General features: G+C 35.0%; 1 long non-coding RNA gene across 4 annotated transcripts in view; it reads right to left on the bottom strand.

The window, feature by feature from the left end:
- LOC307195528 overlaps window positions 1–24,609 on the bottom strand; it is a 719,283-nt gene that overhangs the window by 303,863 nt on the left and 390,811 nt on the right. For all 4 annotated transcript variants that reach the window (XR_013830858.1, XR_013830859.1, XR_013830860.1 and 1 more), the window contains one exon: window positions 471–568. This is a non-coding gene — a long non-coding RNA (uncharacterized lncRNA). The remainder of the gene's footprint in view (window positions 1–470; window positions 569–24,609) is intronic.

The following is a 24,609-nucleotide window of genomic DNA, read 5'->3' as shown; positions in this document are numbered from 1 at the left end:
ACCTAGAAAGCAAGTTGTCAAAGACAAGACTATAACTACTGTAGATAAACTAAACGCAATACGCTAAAAAACAACTTCTATAGTTGATTGATACAGAATGTTATCAGCAATGTTGTTTCATTTGTATTATTACAGAAGGTTTCACAGAGATGAATGGGATATTGAATACCTATAATTCTGCCAAAAACAGACTATTATATAACTCTTACGTGCAAAAATAAACATGTACTTTAGACCCATGGAAATTTCTTAGTAACAGCAACTAATTTAGAATAAATGCCTACATTTATTGAATGAAAGAGGAAAGAGTTCTAAGGAAAAGGAAAAACAAAAAGAGTGCAAAGTGAGAAGAATAAGGAGGATGTCTCTAGCTATAATTTCCATGTTTTAACAAACTTTTTCATCTATAAAACATAGATCCACGACAACATGCCCAAGTAAATGATAAAAAAAAAAAGTATCATTCCTACCTCTCTTTTGTACTGGTTAAAAGGGAGCATCATCTAGGGATGTTTTTCTGTAATCCATTACTCTTTTCTTCCTAGTTTTCTAATTCATGGAGATAAACCTGTGGAGAAACCAGCAAACAAAAATACATTATCCGAGTGGCCCCTTTAATTGAGAATCCCTTAGAGATTTTCTATTCTTCAATAGAGAATGTCCAAGTATATTTATATTCTGGCAAGTCACACACAGTACAGCCAATAAGTTTCCATGATTGTTATATTATTATTATGAAATTCACAGTAATTGAGATTATTTTATAAAAGAGTGATCAACTAACAAATTATAGAGAAAATAAAGGGCATATATTAAACATACTTTTTAAAAAACACTCATTTAGAAATAGTAATTGTAAACTAAAAAGGATTTAAAGTCCCTCTTCATATAGTATTAGGAAAGTATATTCTACAAGTTAGTATAATTCAATTATTTTCATAAAAGGTATTTTGAATGTGTGTTATAACATGCTAGAGAATGTACAAAGAGCAGCTAAACAGACAAATCCCTTATAAACGTGCACCTATTAGCATAAACACATATATGAAAATCATGTACAAATATCAAAGCTTTGCTTTAACATTAGTGAGTAGTTTGTGTAGTCAGAAAAAAGGAGTGCACTGTGAGTTACAAGTTCAGGCAAGGCGAAAGGCAGCAAAGTTATTTTCCAGATCCAAAGAAATCTATAACACTTGAAGATTACTTTTTCACAAGATGAATAATTTGTTTGATTTTTGTAATTTCTCCAACACTTCAGAGGATTCGTGGGTCCATATTCCCTCAAGGACATTCTGATTTAGACACTTCACATTTTTTAGCTCTTTCACAGAAATACACATGCAGAGAAAATGCCTAAAGGCCTGTTAGAATATACCCATTTTATTTCAATCCATAATGTCATCAAAAGGTTAATTTGAAAAGAAGGTTAATTTGAAAAGTGACTTCATTTTAATTGCTTTACATATTAGGGCAACCAATGTTTTGGAGAGTTTTTCTTAGACGACTAATTTATGAAAAATCTTAATTTAAAAGTTATGTAAAAGGTAAAACTCAAATGTCTCAATTGTTTTTCTGTACTCTTTTTTATGATATTTAAACTTATTAAAATATTATTCACTTATAAAAATGTCAAACAGTACAAGGGTATATTAGGTAAAGCTTACATGTCCTGTTTCACCAGTCCTCAATACATTATTTTCTGTGTATCACAGATAATATTTGAATAACCATCCAGGGCTTTTTTCTATGCAGTTGCAGAGACTTTTATACACACAGCCATATGGATATTGTTAAATAAAAATGAGATCATACTATAGATGTTTTTTGTAAATTAAAAAATTCCCTCATGGAACAAAAAATCATGAGTATATTATTCTCACATTATCACAAATCTACCTCATTCTTTTTTAAAGGGGGCAGATGTACTAATATTTATCCAAATATTTCCTAGAGATGGATATATACGTTGCTTCTGAAAATTCCTCTTAAAATATGTTACCTGGATATTCTTATAGAGAAGGAGCTGAGCACATGTACAAACATTTCTTTAGTTTGAATATTTCTAAAAGGGTTGCTAAGCCAAGGTATGCACATTTAAAATTTTGTTAGTTATTCATAAACAGACCTTAAAAGAATTTATTGTTTATATTTATTTCAGAAATGTATGAAAATATACATTACCACTCATGTACAATTGACTAGATATCATCAATCCTTTATTTTTTTCCAATATGAGATGTAAGAAATCGTATTCGTTGATGTGAAACATTTTGCCTTCAATGATTTTCAGTGAGTCCGAACATTTTATATAGGTTTCTATAAGCTATTTATATATAATGGATGATATTTTATTTAGCAAGTGTTTTTCATGTATTTATTCTCAACCTGTATTTTACATTGTACCTTTTATATTTCACCGTGCTGATGTGAAATTTTGCATTGCAAAACCCACCAATCTTTTGCTTTACAGTTAAAACTTAAGTAGAAATAGAAAGCCTACCTTGTCACTAATTATGAAACAATTTTCTTATATTCCAATCTAGTGTGTGCACATTTTTTCCACATTTAAGTTATTTGAACATCTTCAACTTTTGGTATAGTATTATCCAGGGGGTTAACATTATTTTTTGACCCAAACAGATAGCTAACTTTTCCAAAAGCATTTATTTAATAGTTTATATTTTGCCTTCTGTTATAATCCCTTTAAAATCTCAGTTTTCTTTAGCCTGCTTTGAATCCATCTTAATAATGTATTTATACTTCCTCCTTAATTGTACCCTTATTTTGCCTTAATTTATTAACCAAGCTATAAAAATAAAATGTTTGTCTACAATTAAGTAACACTTGTAGTAAAGAAAAGACAGGCAGACACAACTACACAATCCATTGTTTTCAATTCAATCTCTGTGATAAAATGTCCAGGAGTTTACATGGCCTAAAACTAGAATGTGACTTACAGCCAATTATATAAATGCGAGATATTTAAAATAACATAAAATATGTTCAGTCAATATTGCTCTGTAGAACTCTAAAAATAGCTGTTGATATTTTCCAAAAAGTCAGAGTTAATATTTGTCACTACAGGTCTTTAAACAACAAATTTTTAAAGGAAATGGGGAAAGCAATCCAGCAATCAATTCAATATGCTTGTGCATCCCCCTGCTATGCAGAGATATTCATCATTCAGCAGTGAATAAACTCCTCATCCTGCTTCTACCAGGGGGCATTATTGGGCCTGACAGTGAACATTAAAGGAAAAGCGAATTGCAGCCTAGAGAATTAACAAGAGGAAATGAGACAGAAGGAAAACATTGTTCTAATCATTCTTTGAGTCCTTATAATTATGAAGTTAAATCATTCCTTGAGGGTTATTATGGTGATAGCCATATAATGGAGAGGAGACTGACGGATTAGGATAAAATATGTTGTGTCTGGGCTTGTATAAAAGGTAAATTTTTTAAAAAGTAGCAAGAAAATGATTTCTCTTACAGAGAAACATCATTTTGACTTTAGTAATTTAACAGTTGTTTATTAAGAGAAAATTTAGAACTAGAAGCCCTTTCCAAAGCAATTTTGAGGAGATGTGTAGGAAATAGGAACAAATTTATTGTTTTGGTAATTGTTAATGGAATTGGACCCTTGACGATGTATTCTCCAGATGTTTATTACTATTATTTTTATTATTATTGAAATTAAATGCCTTTGGCATTGTTCTTTATATTTAGAGTGGTTTAATCTCATTTTCAAATCCTAAATTCCTAAGTTCCTAAGACTCAGCAATTAGTTCAAAAAGAAACCAACTTAGTCTTAAAAATAAGTTTAAGATCTCATCCAAATTCTGCCATCATCCCACTCCTTAAACTCATTTGCATATATAAATATTTGTCAACATTTATATTTTTTAAATAACGTGGAAGTGAAAGTCACATAACACAGAATTAACCATTTTAGAGCGATTCGGTGGCATTTAGTACATTTATAATGTTGTACAACTACCATCTTTATTTAGTTCCAAAACATTTCATCATTCCAAAGTAAAATCCATTATCCATTAGCCCTCTTCCCCTTCTCCTGGGCAACCACAAACCTGTATTCTGTCTCTATTAACTTACTTATTTCTGGGTATTTCATATACATGGAATCATAAAATACGGGACCTTTTGTGTCAAGTTTTTTCATTTTGGAGGTTCTTCTATATTGTAGCTTATATAAGTACTTCATTGACTTTTATGTCTGAACAATATTCCATTGTGTGTGTGTGTGTCTGTGTGTGTGTGTGTGTGTGTGTGTGTATATGTGTGTGTATATATATATATATATATATATATATACCGCAATTCACTCATCCATTCATTTGTTGATGGACATTGTGCTGTTTCCACCTCTTAGCTCTTGTAAATACTTCTGCTACGAACATATGTATACATGTACGTGTTTGAATGACTGTTTTCAAAATTCTTTTTGGTATATACCTAGGAATGGAATTGTAGGGTGATATGATAATTCTATGTTCAACATTTAGAGGAATCACCAAACTCTTTTACACAGAGGCTGAACCCTTCCCACCAGCAATATATGAGGATTCTAATTCTTCCACATTCTCACCAGCATTTGTTGTTTTTTATTCTTTGTTGTTGTTATTGCTCTTTGGTGTGTGCTTTTTTTAATACATAACCTAATTCTTAGTGGGTATGAAATGGTACCTGACTGAAGATTTGACTTGCATTTCTCTAATAACTAATGATGTAGACGATCTTTTCATGTGTTCATTGGCCATTTGTTATGTCTTTGAAGAAATGTCTATCTAACATTTGTATTCATAAGCCCCATGGAATGGAAAATAAAGTTTTAAAATTTAGTTTCTTTAGTTTCTTTGCTGTAATTCTTCAAATGGCCATTCTATTCCTTTATCCTAAGAGCAAAAAAAGGTTCCCACTGTTTTATTTTCCATGATCTTTTATTTCAATTCAGAAGATGTAGGCAAAATGCCTCAGGAACACATAATTTGGAAAGCTGGATAGGCCTCACATATTGAAAAAGCACTCAACTAAGTCTTTGGAGGCTAAACAGAAAATTGTGTGCACTAAAAATGGTTTTACCCTATATGCCCATGTGGTGAAATGGAGATGTAATGAAAGGAATTTAAGTCATAAGTGAATGGTAACAACAGCTGAGTGACAACAAATGTGGCATAAATCTAGCAAATAGCCTTTTCTTTTCCCTAAATTTTCATTTCCCTAAGGCATGTCTCACTTCACAGAGCAGAACACTGGAAAACCAAATCTTGGTTGAGGTCCACCCCCACATATTCCTAGAAACTTAATACTTACTAGATACATGAAGTTTCTTTCCATTAATGAAGTAAATACATTAAACATATATTAAGTCACAACACAGGTCTAAAATGCCTATCAATATAACAAGGAGAAGCCCTTTCTAATGTCTCTTTTCCTCCAAAATTCTATTTCTATTATCTGAAAACATCCTGGCTTCCAAGTTGACTTAATGACTCTTCTAAAGAAACAATCTTATTGGTTTTTAAAATAACCTTTAATTGACTTATTTTTCCTTACTAAAAATGTAGTTACACTCACTAGCCTAGATGACAAAGAAGCTTTTAGAATTTTAGTTCATCCATTTACTTATTCACCCAAAAATATTTTTAAATGTCTCATACGGGCTAGACACCATTCTAGCTTTGGATATTTGAAATGAATCCAACACAATCCTGTCCCTTAGGAAGCTCACAGTCTAGTCAAATAAACAAAACAAGAAAATGGAGAGTTATAATATAGTATGTTAAGTGCTAAGATCATTATAAACTCAAGGTGCTGTAAAAGAAGAGGAAGAACAAGTATTCTAGGTAGGTGAACTCATGAAAGTTTTCCAGGAAAAGGGGACCTTGAACTAAATCTTATAGAAGAGGTAAATCAGGGAAATGCAACAGAAATTCGCTTCATGAATACAATGCCTTTGCTGCCCAAGGATGTTTGATATGCTCTCTCTCATCAGCTACCACAATGCATTGACTTTTATTTACTGCATATCCTGTCTTCGGCCTTGAGATTCCCACTGATGGCAGCCGTAGGACCACATTTTCACCCAAAGCATACAGGGTGATAAAATCTATGGTCACAGCTGTTTTTATTCTTACCAAATTCAAACTCATTAATTGAGTGAAAGCTTTCAGAATACATAAACTGCCACCAAAGTAAACACACATGTTGAAAATATAGTATTTTGTCACTGTTAACATATTACTAATGGATGGAAATATTAAGACTAACTATGGACCCTTAAAGCAGGTATATTTAAGATAAAACATATTATGCAGAGCAATTTCTTATGGATAAATTTCAAACTTTTATAGCAAGTCAGTATTATTATTAAAAAGTTATTTGCTTCTAATATTAAAATTATTTGATTAAAATCAAAATTTTTGAGTATAAAGTATATTTTTTCCAAGAAATTTAACATTGTCATTACTTTTACCTGAATTTGGTCCCTATTGTGTCTGAAATCCTTTACAGAAATCTTTGAGTTTTCTAAATGTTATTTCCTAGATATTAGTGGATCCTTGTTTAATCAATATGGGTGCTATATCCACACAATTTTACCCTGCTGGGAAACATTTCTTTCTCTTAAGAGAAGGATAGGAATTTATTTGCCTGCTTAAAAATCCACAATGCTAACACAAATGGATTCACACAAAATAATAGCATCTCTTTCTTTCACTCATCTATTGCAAAATCTAATTGTACTACTAACCATTAGTAGCCTTCAGAGTAAATAATAATTTGTTCTGTACTATTATTTTCCTGAAAACATTAAGTAACTAATACCTATAGCCAAGCTTGGGGAGTTCATGTATGTTTGTGATTTTTTACTTCAAATTAATGTCATAAATTTATAACTTCTACTTGCCCTGCAGCACATTCAGCGATGATATTTGTTTTTTATTCAGTGGGAAAATCTGATCGCTGTCAAAGTATTCCATGTTGTAAATTAAGAGTCAGAACAGATATCTTCTTTGAAAGGAAGATTAACCCCACCCAGAAAACTGAAGCAAACTCATAATGGTTTATAAACTCATATGGTTTACTTTACACATCTCAAGCTGCCTAAGGCAACTATAAATGGCAAATGAAATACAAAAGTCTTGAGGTAAAAGATAAGCGAAAATAAAAGGTAATAGGACAAATAGGGAATATATGAATAACATATTTGTTTTTCTTGTCTTGTATAGAACCAAAAAGTAATCAATGGATTGGAGTAAATACGGTCTATAGATTGTATATGAGAAGCATTAAGCAGAAATATAGTGTTATTTTATAAAGGCTGATTTTTTACTCAGTGATACAATGATAATGACAATATCCACCTAGAAGTGTTTTTTTGTTACCAATAATGATATGATGTGGATAAACCACTTGTAAAAGGGTATGCACATAGATCGATAAATATTTTTTATAAAAATCATTGATAAATAACTCTTAATGAAGTACTTAAACTATAATTTTCATTAAAATGTCTGTTAATTATAAAAGAGTTATTACAATGACTCATAGATTATCTGACCAGAGTTTGAAGACCTAGTATGAAATATGAATGGTTAAAATTCTTATTTATAGCCACAGATAAACTGTGAGAAAGAGCTGATAAAGTGAGCAGAAAAGAGGAAAGCGAATTTGTATAACCAAAAGGAAAAAGTAAGATGTTTACATTTCATGGGAAATAAAATCTTGGTCTTTTGGGGAAAAATTAAGAAGATATTTGTATTCCTACTTTCGAAAAGATAAGTATTATTTTAATGGTGGATGGTTACTGTTGATTTAGAAAGTCAACACAGTGAAGGTGGGTGATATTTAAACGTCACTGCTCAATTGGCCTGGATAAAACATTAACAGGACTTTAGACACTTCTATTAGCAGTTCATGGGGAAAAAATGGAAAAAGTATATGGCATGGGAGGAAAAAATCTCTCAGAGTAAAGTAAGGCTTGAAAAGTAGCAAGTATAATGTCTTAGAGCAAGAATAACCAATGATTTGGTAGGTATGACCAAGAAGGTAGAGTTCACTGTTCCCCCAAATTCCAGTCAAGGGCTACAGTATCTCTCGGGGAGAAGCAGGCCACCAGCATTTCACATCAGCCTGTATTTCACAGGCTGAATTCCAGAGAAGTGCTGCTGAGAAGCTGAAGGTTCCTTTCCCTAACCCAGCACTCTCCTGTATGGTAGAGTTTCTGCCTCAGACACAGCAAACTAAGAATACTGGGTCCTGATTGCCTAGGTCACTTGCAGGATGGAACATCCATGCTGGGAGAAGTAGCTGAGAAGACTATAAACTAATGCCTCTGCCTAGGCTCCGCTCATAAAACAAGAGTATCACTCCCAGAGATGTGGGCCGGTATCCCTGCCACCAACTCTGGGGTAGTAACTAAGAGATTTTGCCTAATGATAGAGGCAAATCATAAGACGAGAGAGATCCAAAGTTCTCTCCAAAGTAACCAAATTTATTTGGAACAGAGTGTTGAGAAGTTCACGTATAGGATACTTTTAAAAACTACGTAAATTTTAGCAGTAAGCAATTAAGAGGAAGCTAGTAGATCCATTAAAAAATTAAGCTTATTTGCAGGTCAAACAGTTTACCAAAGACAACCAAGAAAAGAAAAAGAGATAACTAAGAGTTCTTCTAGGGTGAGAACAAACCACAAAGACCAGCCTCAAGAAATACTCCTGCAAAGGGGCAAATATAGGATATATATCCTATTGGTTCTGTTTCTCTGAGGAACCCTCACAAATATAGAGGCTATCTATAAACCAATGAAAGAGGCCTCAGAAGAAAAACAAAACAAAACAAAACACTGCCACCTTAACCTTGGACTACCAACTTTCAGAACTTTAAAAAATATATACTTTTGTTGTTCAAGCAACAAGTTTTTTGGTATTTTATTATGGCATCCCAGAAAAATTAATACAGGGGATTACCCAAAACCACCCTCAAGTTCAATAATTCACTAAAAAGACTCACAGAAGATAAATGCACAAATTATATAAATAGTTATATCAATGCAATGCTTTGTTTGCAATATATATGGATGTAATATGTGTTATAATAATGACACAAAAAGAAGGAAAAGGAAATAGAGTTATGTAAGAATAATGTTTCTATATATTACCAGAATTAGTATTTCTGAACTAGATTCAATTAAGATGTATATGGTAAGCCCTAAAGCAACCAGTACTAATAATTACTCTAAAATATAGTGTAAAAATCCTTAAAGTATTTAAAATGTTATTCACCTAATGAAAGAGAAAGAAAGAAAGGATGAATAGAGGAACATAAAACAAATGAGTTACATAGAAAACAAAATGTAATATGGCAGAGATAAAACCAAACCTATTGATAATAAAATTAAATGTTAATGGATTAAACAATCCAATCATAAGCAGAGATTGTCAGATTGAATATTAAAAAGATAAGATTCAACTACATGCCATTTACAAGACACACAGTGCATTTTTTTCAACTTCATTAAGTTGAAAATCAATGAATAAATATCGTATATATTTAAAGTGTACAATGTGATGTTTTGCTATATATTGTGGAATGATTACCACAATCCAGCTAATTTACATATCCAACACCTCATACAGTTACTTTTGTTTGTTTTTAATGAGAAAATTTGAGATCTACTCTCTTAGCAAATTTCAGTATAAAATACATTATTATTAAGTACCGTCACCATACCATATATTAGACCTCCAGAACTTCTGCATCATATAACTGAAAATTTGTACCCATTAACCAACATCTCCACATTTCCCCTAACCTTCAGGCTCTGGTAAACACCATTCTATTCTATGTTACTATGAGTTTGACTTTTTAAGATTGCACGTATAAGTGAGATCATACAGTGATTGCCTTTCTGTGGCTTATTTCACTTGGCTTAATTCCTCTAGGTGTATTCATGTTGTAGTAAATGTCAGGATTTCCTTCTAAGGCTTAATAGCATTACATCGTGTGTGTGTGTGTGTGTGTGTGTGTGTCACATTTTCTTTACTCATTCATTCATGAATACTTAGGCTGTTTCCTTATTTTGCATACTGTGAATAATGCTGCAATATACCTGCAAGTGTAGATATCTCTTTCAGATAGTAATTTTATTTTGTTCAAATATTTACCCAGAAGTGGGACTGCTGGGTCACACAACAGTTTCCCTTTATGTGGTTTCCTTTCACGTGGTGAGTCCCTTTTTCTCTCACTGTTTTCAAAATTCACTTTGTCTTTGACTTTTGACAGGTTGATTATGTGTCATGTGAAATCTTCTTTGGGTTGAACGAATTTGGGATCCTTTGAGTTTTGTGTACCTGGATGCCCATATCTCTCCCAGATTTGGAAAGTTTTCAGCCATTATTTCTTTAAATAAGCTTTCTGTCACTTCTCCCTCTTCTCCTTCTGGAACTCCTATAATGTGTATATTATTATTTGTATGGTGTCCCATAAATTCCATAGGCTTTCTTCATTTCTTTACTTTCTTTTTTTCTTTTGTCTCCTCTGACTGGATCATTTCAAATGACTTTTCTTTGCATTCACATATTCTATCTTCTGCTTGATCAACTCTGTTCTTGATGCTATTACATTTTTCATTATATTCACTCTATCCTTCAGTTCCAGAATTTCTGTTTGGTTCTTTTTTTTATTATTATTTCTATCTCTTTGTTAACCTTGTTTTGTACATGTGTTCTCTTCCTAATTTCACTGAGTTGTCTATCTGTAATTTCTTGTAACTCATTGAGGGTCTTTAAAACAATTATTTTGAATTCATTGTTAGGCAGTTTGTAGATCTCCATTTCTTTAGGGCCAGTTCCTAGATAATTATGGTGCTTCTTTGGTGTTATAATGTTTCATTGATTTTTCACATTTCTTGATGTCTTGCAGTGCTGTCTTCACATATAGAGCAGCAGTCACTTCCTTCAGTCTTTACTGACTGGCTTTGGGAGAGAAACATCTTCATCAGTCAGTCTGACTAGGGATTATGAGGCTCTCTCAGGTGTTTTCTATGAATGATCCCACCTACAAGAGGGAACTCCTGTTCCTGCTTAGGGGGTAATTTTTAAGATTGTATGCCTTCTCTCAATTCCACAAAGCCAGACCAAGTGCTGAGAGCATCCCATTTATTTTCCTTAGGGCAGGACCCTGAAATGCTCAAGATTGTGTGTTTTCTCCCAATCCCACAAAATTGGGCCAGCTTTCTGCACATGCTCTCAAACTATCTGCAAAGGTTTACATGCACCATCCACAGGGTCTGGTACATGGCGGATTCAGCCACTGGGTTGCGGGTGAGGTGTGCCAAATGTCAGAGATGCCCATGGGCCAACCTATGGGGTCTGAAGATGAGGTGTCCCAAGAGGCTCATGGGTCTGATGGAGTCTGTAAAGTGACTTGTGGGATACATGGACCTTTGATGAGTTCCAATCCTTGGCTGCTGTGCTCCCTGCCTTTCCCAACCCCTCAGCCCTGATGATAACCTCAGTATTCTGAGTGTGGTTAGAAAGAAGTAGCCCTCTTGGGCAGCATCCTGCACAGATAGGGAAGCCAGACACTCACTCACTCTGCTCTCATTTTTCCAATGGGAGAAACTGCAGACTAAGTGGGGGGAGGTCTCTCTTCATATTGAGCTGCGCCACCTTAGGGGAGGGCTGACACTAGTTAAGTGAAACTGTTTTTCTTACCCTCTTCAATTCATTTATTTATGGATTTTTCACTCTCACGATGTACTGAAACTTTTCTGTTAAGACTCCTGGATTCCTACAAAAGTATTCTCATTTGTGGGTAATGGTCAAAATCAATGTTCTTTGGGTGGATAATAATAGAAAACTTCTATACCACCATACTGCTCACAGGAGACACAGTATAGAAAATAAAAGGTTAGAAAAATAATATACTATGCAAACAAAAACCATAACTGAACTGGAATGACTAGACTAACAGACAAAATAGACTTTAAAACAAAAAACTTACTAGAGATAAAGCTGTATTATAAAGAAAAAATGTTTAATTATCAGGAAAATGTAAAATATTACATTTGCAGCTAGTAGAAGATCATATATAGAGATATATAGATATAGATATGTTCTATACAAACAGAATAAAGGACAAAAAACACAAAATTATCTCAACAGATACAGAGAAAACATTTCACAAATCCAACCTCACTCAGTGATCAAAAAAACTCAAAAAACTGGTAATAGATGGACTTTTTCAATATGATAAAGGACATCTGCAAAATCCACAACTAAGATCATACTTAATGGTGAAGAACTAAATGCTTTCTGCCTAAAATCAGAGACAAGGCAAGGATGTCTGCCTTCACTACTTCTATTCAAGATTGTAGTAAAGGTTCTAGCCAGTGCAATTAGTCAAAAAGAAAAATCATCTACATTGAACAGGGGAAATCAGCTATCTTTATTTTTAGGTGATAAGATCTTATATACAGAAAATCCTGATAAATCCATTAAAAATATATTTAAACTAATAGGCCAATTCAGCAAGTTTGAAGGGTTAAAGAGAAATATGCATTAATCAACTGTACCCACAAAAATAAAATTCAGAGAACAATTCCATTTATAATATCAAAAAGAATAAAATATATAGGAATCAATTTCACAAAAGAAATGCAAAATCTGTACTCTGCAAATTACAAAATATTCTTGAAAGAAATGAGAGAAGACATAAATAAATATAAAGGCATCTCATGTTCATGGATCAGAAGACTTAATATGACCAAGAGGGCAATACACTCCAAATTGATCTCTAATTCAATACAATCCCTTTCAAAGTCCCAAAGGTATTTTTTACATAAATGAAAACGCCGACCATATAATTCATATGAAATTGCAAAGGAGCCCATAAAGCTAAAATAATTCTGAAAAAGAGGAACAAAGTTGGAGGATTCACATTCCCTCCTTTCAAAACTGACTGCAAAGTTATATTAGTCAAGAAACTGTGGTAGTACTCCCATAAAAATAGACATATTTTCAGTAGAATTAAGAATTCATTTATATACTTTCACATCTATGGTCAATTCATTTTGAACAAGAGTGCTAAGACTATTCAATGATGGGAAGGGGGAATAGTCTTTTCAATAAATGGTGCCGGGACAACTGAATATTCTGTAAAAGAATCAAGTTGGACCTCTTCCTCATACCACACACAAAAATTAACTCAAACTGTGTCACAGACCTAAATGTAAGAGATAAAACTATAGAAATCTTAGAAAAAAGTACAGAAGTACATCCTCATGACCTTAAATTAATCAAAGGACTTCTCTTATGACACCAAAACCAAAAGTGACAAATGAAAAAAGTATAAAAGTGGGACTTTTTTAAAATGAAAAACTTGTGTTTCAAAGGGTACCATCAAGAAAGTGAAAAGACGACTCATAAATGGGAGAAATGTCTTTAAATTATGTACCTAGTAAGGGATTTGCATGTAGATTAAGTAAAGAAATCTTAAATTCAACGAAAAAGACAAATTGTCCAATTTTAAATTGGGAAAAGTATTTAAATAGACATTTCTCCATGAATATATACAAATAGCCCAAAAGCACATGAAGGTATGCTCAAAATTATTGGCCATCAGGGAAATGCAAATCAAAACTGAATTGAGATACCACTTCATACTCACTGGCATGGCTGTTATCAAAAAAAGAGATAACAAAATGTATGGGCAAGAATGTGAAGCAACTGGAACTCTCATACTCTGCTGTGGAATGTAAAATGTTACAGCCACTTTAAAAAACAGCCCAACAATTTCCCTGAAGTTTGATATAGAGCTATTGCACAATTCAGCAATTTCATACCTAGGCACATTCCAAAAAAATAAAAAATATATATGTCCATGCAAAAATGTGTACAGGAATGTTCATAGAAGCATTATTGATAATATCCAAATTGTGGAAACAAGACAAAACCTAAGAATGAACAAACATAATTTGATATATTCACACAATGGATTATTATTTAGCAATAGCAAATCTGAAGTACTGCTACATGCTACATGGTTATCTGTGGATAACCATACAGTGCATGATTCCATTCAGATGAAATTTCCAGAATAAGGAAATATCAGTTAGAGACACAAATAGATTAATAGATGCCTAGAACTTAGGGAGGGGGGACTTTGGGAGAAAATGGGAAATGACTTCTAAAGGTTGTAGGTTTTACTTTGTGGTGGTGGTGAAAATGCTCTAAATCTGGTGATGGTAGCAGTTACATAACTCTGTAAATATAGTAAAAACTACAGAATTGCACACTTTAAGTGGGTTAATTGTATGGTGTGTTAATTGAATCTCAATAACACTGTTCTAAACAGATTTTTTTGAAGAGTGAGTCAGGAGACACCATTGAGGAAACTTTGATATAGATTTATCTATGTTATATTTCTCCTGGAATGAGCTGAGTCCAGTAAAAATACAAACCCTTAGATATCATTAAAACAACAAGATAAATCAAAGGAAAACTTTCTTCTTCTATTTTAAAAAGTCTACCTCTGGGAAGGAATTTTTACTATAGTCTGAGATGGAAATAATTCATGAAAATATTAATAAAGACTTCCAGAAATAGTAGTGAGAATTGAAAAGAGTAGTTTCATCTTATGAGAAGAGAATGAAAAGATCTAAACTTTTGCATTTGGAAAACAAAAACTGGGGTAGGTATTACTGAACTCCATGAATTCTTGAATGGCACAACTAAAGTCAACAGTATGTCTAATGTTACTAGAAAGGGACACATTTTTAACTTAATCTAGTAATTTAAAGACATATTGTACTAACAAATGAACAGTATCCATTAACCCAAATATGATAGCAGTAGAAAAATAATTTCATTCAAAAAGAGTTAAGACTAAATTAATAACTATAAGTCCTCAGCAAACTTTTAAAAACTCAGTGATCTCTAGAGTTTCTTTTGGGGTGGCAATGAACTTCTCCTCTGTTGACAAAAGCCAGCTGGATAAGTCAGGTTTCAGATTCAGAAAGTTAGTTCTAATTTTCAACTGGATAAATCAAGTACACCATTAGATATACAGGTCTGGGTTTCAAAGAACAGCTCTGGGCTGGAGGTATACATTTTGGAGGCAATAGAATATAGATGGAATTTAAAGCCAAGAGGATGGATGAAATTATGACAGGAATGTATATAAATATATAAGTGTAGTGGATGGAGTATAAATAGATATAGGTAGTGTAAGTGGCAAGTAATACGACCAATCTAATCTATGATGTACTATAATTATATATTTGAGTGGGTATTTCTTACTACTGAGTTCCACAGGAATCAAGTAAAGTTCATGGTATTTTACTTCAGGCCCAGAGTGGTACTGACAATTTACGAGACAGAAAAATGAAGGGGAAGCATTACAATAAAAAATAATATCAAAGCAGACTCTGAGAGATAAGAGTTAACCAATTCAAGATTTATACCTTGCAGGCTGGCCTCCCCCTAAGAACTTGGGAGATGCAAGTTTCCCTGGTAATTGGCTATAGCCCAGTTACAAAGGGAATCTGTTCTGGTGAACTGCAAGTCTTAACATCACGCCTAAAACGCAAGGGGAGGGTTTCTACTTCCCTAACACCAAACACTGGTATGAAAAATCCTGATTCCACTCTCAAATATCACATAGCTGAAATTATAAGCCTTGGACCCCAAGCTCAGTATTATGCCAGAGGAGGAGCTAAAGGGTATCCTTTAGTTTGTGAAGCAAAACTAGAACCAGGTTTCCTTTGGGAGTAAATGGGTACATGCGGTTATTAAGAGATTTGCATTGCATTGTTTACTTTGGGCACATTTTAAAAATTTTAGGCAGACAATTTTTTTCTAAAAGCGATAATTTCTACATCCTTAACAATAAAAAGCATTGCTACCACCTTATGTTTAGATAAGGATATTTTCGCAAGAGATAAGAGTAATGTGAAACATCAGTTTGTTCACTAATTAAGTAGAGAACACTTAGTATACATTATTAATCTGCTTCTCTCCAACATCTCAACAACTAATTCCTTTAGACACTCAAGTAACTGTATCCATTTCTCCTGACAGTTACAAAATCACAGCTTAAACTCTTCTTAGATTAATTTGGAAACTTTGAGCCTGAGTTGAAAAATGAAACCTAATTCGTTATAAGGTTAATATCATCTTTGCAGAGATGGATTTTGTGCCTGATTTAGAAACATTACACCTTTTCAAAAATATAAATGAATTTTAATGAATGAACAATAAAATGGAAATGTTCATGTTTCATATTATTTTCTCTTTACAGCATTTTCATTTTTAGCTTAATTTTTATTTTATATTAAAGTATAGTTGATGTGTTAGTTTCAGATGTACAGCAAAGTAATTGTCATATATATTCATTCCTTTTCAGATTCTTTGCTCATATAGGTTATTACAGAGTATCGAGTAGAGTTCCCTGTGCTCTACAGTAAGTCCTTGTTGATTATTTTTAATATAGTAATGTGTGTATGTTAATCCCAAACTCCTAATTTATCTCCCCCCCCCTTTCCCCTTTGGTAACCATAAATTTGTCTTCAAAGTCTGTGAGTCTGGTTCTGTTTTCTAAAGTTTATTTCTATCATTTAAGATTCCACATGTAAGTGATATCATATGATATTTCTCCTTCTAACTTACTTCAACTAGTATGATGATCTCTAGATCCATCCATGTTGTGGCAAATGGCTTTCTTTTTTTACAGTATTTTCTAACAATTTATTTCAATTATCTGCATACTTTTTTTTTAACATCTTTATTGGAGTGTAACTGCGTCACAATGGTGTGTTAGTTTCTGCTTTGTAACAAAGTAAATCAGCTATACATATACATATGTCCCCATATCTCCTCCCTCTTGCATCTCCCTCCCACCCTCCCTGTCCCACCCCTGTAGGTGGACCCAAAGCACCTAGCTGAGCTCCCTGTGCTACGCAGGTGCTTCCCACTAGCTATCTATTTTACATTTGTTATTATATATAAGTCCATGCCACTCTCTCACTTCGTCCAGCTTAGCCTTCCCCCTGCCCGTGTCCTCAAGTCCATTCTCTACATCTGCGTCTTTATTCCTGTCCTGACCCTAGGTTCTTCAGAACCTTTCTTTTTTTTACATTCCATATATATGTGCTCGCTTACAGTATTAGTTTTTCTCTTTCTGACTTACTTTACTCTATATGACAGACTCTAGGTCCATCCACCACACTACAAATAACTCAAGTTCACTTGTTATATGGCTGAGTAATATTTCATTGTATATATGTGCCACATCTTCTTTATCTATTAATCTGCCAATGGACACTTAGGTTGCTTCCATATCCTGGCTATTGTAAATAGAGCTGCAATGAACATTGTGGTATATGACTCTTTAGAGTTATGGTTTTGTCTGGATATATGCCCAGTAGTGGGATCGCTGGGTGAAACGGTAGTTCTATTTTTAGTTTTTTAAAGAAACTGCATACTGTTCTCCACAGTGGCTGTATCAATTTACATTCCCACCAACAGTGCAAGACGGTACCCTTTTCTCCACACCCTCTCTAGCATTTATTGTTTGTAGATTTTTTGATGATGGCCATTCTGGCTGGTGTGAGGTGATACCTCATTGTAGTTTTGATTTGCATTTCTCTAATGATTAGTGATACTGAGCATCCTTTCATGTGTTTGTAGGCAATCGGTATATCTTCTTTGGAGAAATGTCTATAAGTCGTCTGCCCATTTTTGGATTGGGTTGTTTGTTTTTTGATATTGAGCTACATGAGCTGCTTGTAAATTGTGGAGATTAATCCTTAGTCAGTTGCTTCATTTGCAAATATTTTCTGCCATTATAAGGGTTGTCTTTTCATCTTGTTGATGTTTCCCTTTGTTGTGCAAAAGCCTTTAACTTTCATTAGGTCGCATTTGTTTATTTTGGGTTTTATTTCCATTTCTCCAGGAGGTGGGTCAAAAAGGAGGATCTTGCTGTGATTTATGTCATAGACTGTTCTGCCTATGTTTTCCTCTAAGAGTTTGATGATATCTAGCCTTACATTTAGGTCTTAATCCATTTTGAGTTTATTTTTGTGTATGGTGTTAGGGAGTGTTCTAATTTCATTCTTTTACATGTAGCTATCCAGTTTTCACAGTACCGCTTACTGAAGAGGCTGTTTTTTCTCCACTGTATATTCTTGCCTCCTTTATGAAAAATAAGGTGACAATATGTGCGTGGGTTTATCTCTGGGTTTTCTATCCTGTTCCATTAATCTATATTTCTGTTTTTGTGCCAGTACCATACTGTATTGATTATTGTAGATTTGTAGTATAGTCTGAAATCCAGGAGCCTGATTCCTCCAGCTCTGTTTTTCTTTCTCAAGATTGCTTTGGCTATTCAGGCTCTTTTGTGTTTCCATACAAATTGTAAATTTTTTGTTATAGTTCTGTGAAAAATGTCATTGGCAGTTTGACAAGGATTGCACTGAATCTGTAGATTGCTTTGGGTAGTAGAGTCATTTTCACAATGTCGATTCTTCCAATCCAAGAACATGGTATATCTCTCCAACTGTTTCTATCTTTAATTTCTTTCATCAGTGTCTTATAGTTTTTGGCATATTTTGTCTCCTTAATTAGGTTTATTAATAGGTATTTTATTCTTTTTGTTGCAGTGGTAAATGGGAGTGTTTCCTTAATCTTTCAGATTTTTCATCATTAGTGTCTAGGAATGCAAGAGATTTCTGTGCATTAATTTGTATCCTGCTACTTTACCAAATTCATTGATTAGCTCTAGTAGTTTTCTGGTAGCATATTTAGGATTCTCTATGTATAGTATCATTTCATCTGCAAACAGGGACAGTTTTACTTTTCTGATTTGGATTTTTTAAATTTCTTTTTCTTCTCTGATTGCTGTGGCTAAAACTTTCAAAGCTATGTTGAATAATAGTGGTGAGAGAGGACAACCTTGTCTTGTTCCTGATCTTAGAGGAAATGGTTTCAGTATTTCACCATTGAGAATGATATTGGCAGTGGGTTTATCATATATGGGCTTTTTATGTTGAGGTAAGTTCCATCTATGCCTACTTTCAGTAGGGTTTTTATCATAAATTCAAAGGTATTGAATTTTGGCAAAAGCTTTTATGCATCTATTGAAATGATTATATGGTTTTTATTCTTGAATTTGTTAATATGGTTTATCACATTGATATTTGTACACTGAAGAATACTTGCATTCCTGGGATAAACCCCAGCTGATCATGGTGTATGATCCTTTTAATGTGCTGTTGGATTCTGTTTGCTAGTATTTTGTTGAGGATTTTTGCATCTATGTTCATTAGTGATATTGACCTGTAGTTTTCTTTCTTTGTGACATCTTTGTCTGGTTTTGTATCAGGGTGATGATGGCCTCATAGAATGAGTTTGGGAGTGTTCCTCCCTCTGCTATATTGTGGAAGAGTTTGAGCAGGATAGGTGTTAGCTCTTCTCTAAATGTTTGATAGAATTTGCCAGTGAAGCCATCTAGTCCTGGGCTTTTGTTTGTTGGAAAATTTTTAATCACAGTCTCAATTTCAGTGCTTGTGATTGGTCTCTTTATATTTTCTATTTCTTCTTGGTTAAGTCTCCTAAGGTTGTGCTTTTCTAAGAATTTGTCCATTTCTTCCAGGTTGTCCATTTTATTTGTATAGAGTTGCTTGTAGTAGTCTCTCATGATCCTTTGTATTTATGCAGTGTCAGTTGTTACTTCTTCTTCAATTCTAATTCTATTGATGTGATTCTCCCCCCTTTTTTTCTTGATGAGTCTGGCTAATGGTTTATAAATTTTGTTTATCTTCTCAAAGAACAAGCTTTTAGTTTTATTGAAGTTTACTATTGTTTCATTTCTTTTTCATTTATTTCTGATCTGATCTTTATGATTTCTTTCCTATGATAACTTTGGGGTTTTTCTGTTCTTCTTTCTCTAATTGCTTTAGGTGTGAGGTTAGGTTGTTTATTTGAGATGTCTCTTGTTTCTTGAGGTAGGATTGTATTGCTATAAACTTCCCTTTTAGAACTGCCTTTGCTGCATCCGATAGGTTTTGGGTCGTAGTGTTTTCATTGTCATTTGTTTCTAGGTATTTTCTGATTTCCTCTTTGATTTCTTTAGTGATCTCTTGGTTATTTAGTAGTGTATTGTTTAGCCTCCATGTGTCTGTATTTTTTACAGATTTTTTCCTGTAATTGATATCTAGTCGCATAGCGTTGTGGTCAGAAAAGATACTTAATATGATTTCAATTTTTAAAAGGCTTGATTTGTGACCCAAGATATGATCTATCGTGGAGAATGTTCCATGAGCACTTGAGAAGAAACTGTATTCTGTTGTTTTTGGATAGAATGTCCTATAAATAGCAATTAAGTCCATCTTGTTTAATGTATCATTTAAAGTTTGTGTCTCCTTATTTACTTTAATTTTGGATGCTCTGTCCATTGGTGAAAATGGGGTGTTAAAGTCCGCTAGTATGATTGTGTTACTGTCGGTTTCCCCTTTTATGGCTGTTAGCATTTGCCCTATGTATTGAGGTGCTCCTATGTAGAGCGCATAAATATTTACAATTGTTATATGTTCTCCTTTGACTGATCCCTTGATCATTATGTAGTGTCTCTTTGTCTCTTGTAATAGTCTTTATTTTAAAGTCTATTTTTATCTGATATGAGAAATGCTACTCCAGTTTTCTTTTGATTTCCATTTGCATGGAATATATTTTTCCAACCCCTCACTTTCAGTCTGTATGTGTCCCTAGGTCTGAAGTGGGTCTCTTGTAGACATCATATATACGGGGGTCTTGTTTTTGTATCCATTCAGCCAGCCTATGGTTTTTGGTTGGAGCATTTAACCCATTTACATTTAAGGTAATTATCGATATGTATGTTCCTATTACCATTTTATTAATTGGTTTGGGTTTGTTATTCTAGGTCTTTCTCTTCTCTTGTGTTTCCTGCCTAGAGAATTTCCTTTAGCATTTGTTGTAAAGCTGGTTTGGTGGTGCTGAATTCTCTTAGCTTTTGCTTGTCTGTAAAGGTTTTAATTTCTCCATCATACCTGAATGAGATCCTTGCTGGGTAGAGAAATCTTCATTGTAGATTTTTCCCTTTCATCACTTTAAATATCTCCTTTCATTCCCTTCTGGTTTACAGAGTTTCTACTGAAAGATCAGCTGTTAACCTTATGGGGATTCCTTTGTATGTTATTTGTTGCTTTTCCCATGCTGCTTTTCATGTTTTCCTTTGTATTTAATTTTTTATAGTTTGATTAGTATGTGTCTTGGCATGTTTCTTCTTGGATTTATCCTGTATGGGACTCTCTGTGCTTCCTGAACTTCACTATTTTCTTTCCCATATTAGGGAGGTTTTCAACTATAATGTCTTCAAATATTTTCTCAGTCCCTTTCTCTCTTCTTCTTCTGGGACCCCTATAATTCGAATGTGGGTGCGTTTAATGTTGTCCACAAGTCTCTGAGACGGTCCTCAATTCTCTTCATTCTTTTTTTTTATTCTGCACTGTGGTAGTTATTTCCATTATTTTATCTTCCAGGTCACTTATCCATTCTTCTGCCTCAGTTATTCTGCTACTGATTCCTTATAGAGAATTTTAAATTTCATTAATTGTGTTGTTCATTATTGTTTGTTTGCTCTTTAGTTCCTCTAGCTCCCTGTTAAATACTTCTTGTATTTTCTCCATTCTATTTTCAAGATTTTGGATCATCTTTACTACTATTACTCTGAATTCTTTTTCAGGTAGACTGCCTATTTCCTCCATATTTGATTGGTCTGGTGGGTTTTTACCTTGCTCCTTAATCTGCTGTGTGTTTCTCTGTCTTCTCATTTTGCTTAACTTACTTTGTTTGGGGTCTCCTTTTCACAGGCTGCAGGTTTGTAGTTCCTGTTGATATTGTTGTCTGCCTGCAGTAGTTAAGGTTGGTTCAGTGGGTTGTGTAAGCTTCCTGGTAGAGGGAACTAGTGCCTGTGTTGGTAGGTGAGGCTGGATCTTGTCTTTCTGGTGGGCAGGACCTCATCCGGTGGTGTGTTTTGGGGTGTCTGTGACCTTATTATGATTTTAGGCAGCCTCTCTGCTAATGGGTGGGGTTGTGTTCCTGTCTTGCTAGTTGTTTGGCATAGGGTGTCCAGCACTGTAGTTTGCTGGTCGTTGAGTGGAGCTGGGTCTTAGCACTGGAATGGAGATCTCTGGGAGAGCTTTCACTCTTTGATATTACATGGAGCCTGACTTGGCTTTCCCACCTCAGAGGCACAGGCCTGACACCCAGCGGAGCACTAAGACCCTGTCAGCCACACGTCTCAGAAGAAAAGGGAGAACAAAAAGTAAGAAAGAAAGAAAAAAAATAAAATAAAGTTATTAAAAAGTAAAAAATTTATTAAAAATAAAAAAATTAAAATGTAATAAAAACAAAAGAGTAACTAAACCAAAATTCAAATCCACCAATGATAACAAGTGCTAAAAACTGTACCAAAAAGAACAAATACGGACAGACAGAACCCTAGGACAAATGGTAAAAGGAAAGCTATACAGACAAAATCACACAAAGTCCACCGCCTCAATTTTGGGATGATTTGTTGTCTATTCATGTATTCCACAGATGCAGGGTACGTCAAGTTGATTGTGGAGATTTAATCCATTGCTCCTGAGGCTGCTGGGAGAGATTTCCCTTTCTCTTCTTTGTTCGCACAGCTCCTGGGGTTCAGCTTTGGATTTGGCCCCGCCTCTACATGTAGGTCGCCTGAGGGCATCTGTTCTTTGCTCAGACAGGATGGGGTTAAAGAATAGCTGATTCGGGGGATCTGGCTCACTCAGGCTGGGGGGAAGGAGGGGTACGGATGCAGGGCCAGCCTGCAGCAGCAGAGGCCGGCGTGATGTTGCACCAGTCTGAGGCACGCCGTGCATTCTCCCAGGGAAGTTGTCCCTGCATCCCAGGAAACTGGCAGTGGCAGGCCGCACAGGCTCCCGGGAGGGGAGGTGTGGATAGTGTCCTGTGCTCGCACACAGGCTTCTTGGTGGTGGCAGCAGCAGCCTTAGCGTCTCATGCCCGTCTCTGGTGTCCGCGCTGATAGCCATGACTCACGTGGGTCTCTGGAGCTCATTTAGGTGGTGCTCTTAATCCCCTCTCCTCACGCACCCTGTAACAACGGTCTCTTGCCTCTTAGGCAGTTCTGGAGTTTTCCCCGGACACCCTCCTGGCTAGCTGTGGTGCACTAGCCGCCTTCAGGCTGCGTTCACACAGCCAACCGTAGTCCTCTCCCTGGGATCCGAACTTCGAAGTCCAAACCTCAGCTCGCAGCCCCCGCCCGCCCCGGCGGGTGAGCAGACAAACCTCTCTGGCCGGTGACAGCTGGTCGGCACCGACCCTCTGTGCAGGAATCTCTCCGCTTTGCCCTCCGCACCCCTGTTGCTGTGCTCTCCTCGGCGGCTCCGAACCTTCCCCCCTCTGCCACCCACAGTCTCTGCCCGCGAAGGGGCTTCCTAGTGTGTGGAAACCTTTCCTCCTTCACAGCTCCCTCCCACTGGTGCAGGTCCCGTCCCTATTCTTTTGTCTCTGTTTATTCTTTTTTCTTTTGCCCTACCCAGGTACGTGGGGACTTTCTTGCCTTTTGGGAGGTCTGAGGTCTTCTGCCACCGTTCAGTAGGTGTTCTGCAGGAGTTGTTCCACATGTAGATGTATTTCTGATGCATTTGTGGGGAGGAAGGTTATCTCCACATCTTACTCCTCTGCCATTTTGAAGGTCTCTTCCCAATTATCTGCATTCTGCTTTGATTCAACATTTTAATTTTAAAAATTCATGTTTCAAATGATTATAGGAGATCACACTATTCATTATTTTTAATCATGCTTCTCTATCCCTAGATATGTAGTGATTTTTTCCTTTTCTAAAGTTCATGAAATATTTTTTTAATCAATATATAATTAATGCCTAATGGTAGCAATTCTGAAAGGTACATAGGCCTTGAGTTTTGTAAATATTGGGTCACCAGTCTCTTGACCAACAAATAGAGGGAGCCCACACTGGCTACACGCAAAGCAAATATGCCCAAATGTATAAAGGAAGTAATATTCTTCTGCCGATGGTATTTCAGTAGGTCTGGTTGTGCACTAGGGTGCAAGGGAAGCAGCAGTGTGTTGCTTTACTAGATAGGCAACATCACTGTAACCATTTTCTAGGTACCATCATGCCTCCTCTAACATGGGCTAAATGCTTTACACAACTCCTATGAGACAGGTATCATTTTTATTCCCATTCTCTTCTGATAAAACTCCCAAGGTCATACATAGCCAAGGTGTTTGACAGAGCCAATATTTATTTATTTATTCACTTATTTATTTTTAATTTATTCATTTATTTTTGGCTGTGTTGGGTCTTTGTTGCTGCATGAGAGCTTTCTCTAGTTGCAGTGAGCAGGGGCTACTCTTCATTGTGGTGCGTAGGCTTCTTATTGCAGTGGCTTCTCTTGTTGCAGAGCAAGGGCTCTAGGCGCATGTGCTTCATTAGTTGTGACATGCAGGCTCAGTAGTTGTGGCTCATGGGCTCTAGAGCACAGGCTCAGTAGTGGTGGCAC

Source organism: Stenella coeruleoalba (genome assembly GCF_951394435.1).
Source record: "Stenella coeruleoalba genome assembly, chromosome: 12".
NCBI lineage: Eukaryota > Metazoa > Chordata > Mammalia > Artiodactyla > Delphinidae > Stenella > Stenella coeruleoalba.
This window is presented reverse-complemented; position numbering and strand designations above follow the sequence as displayed.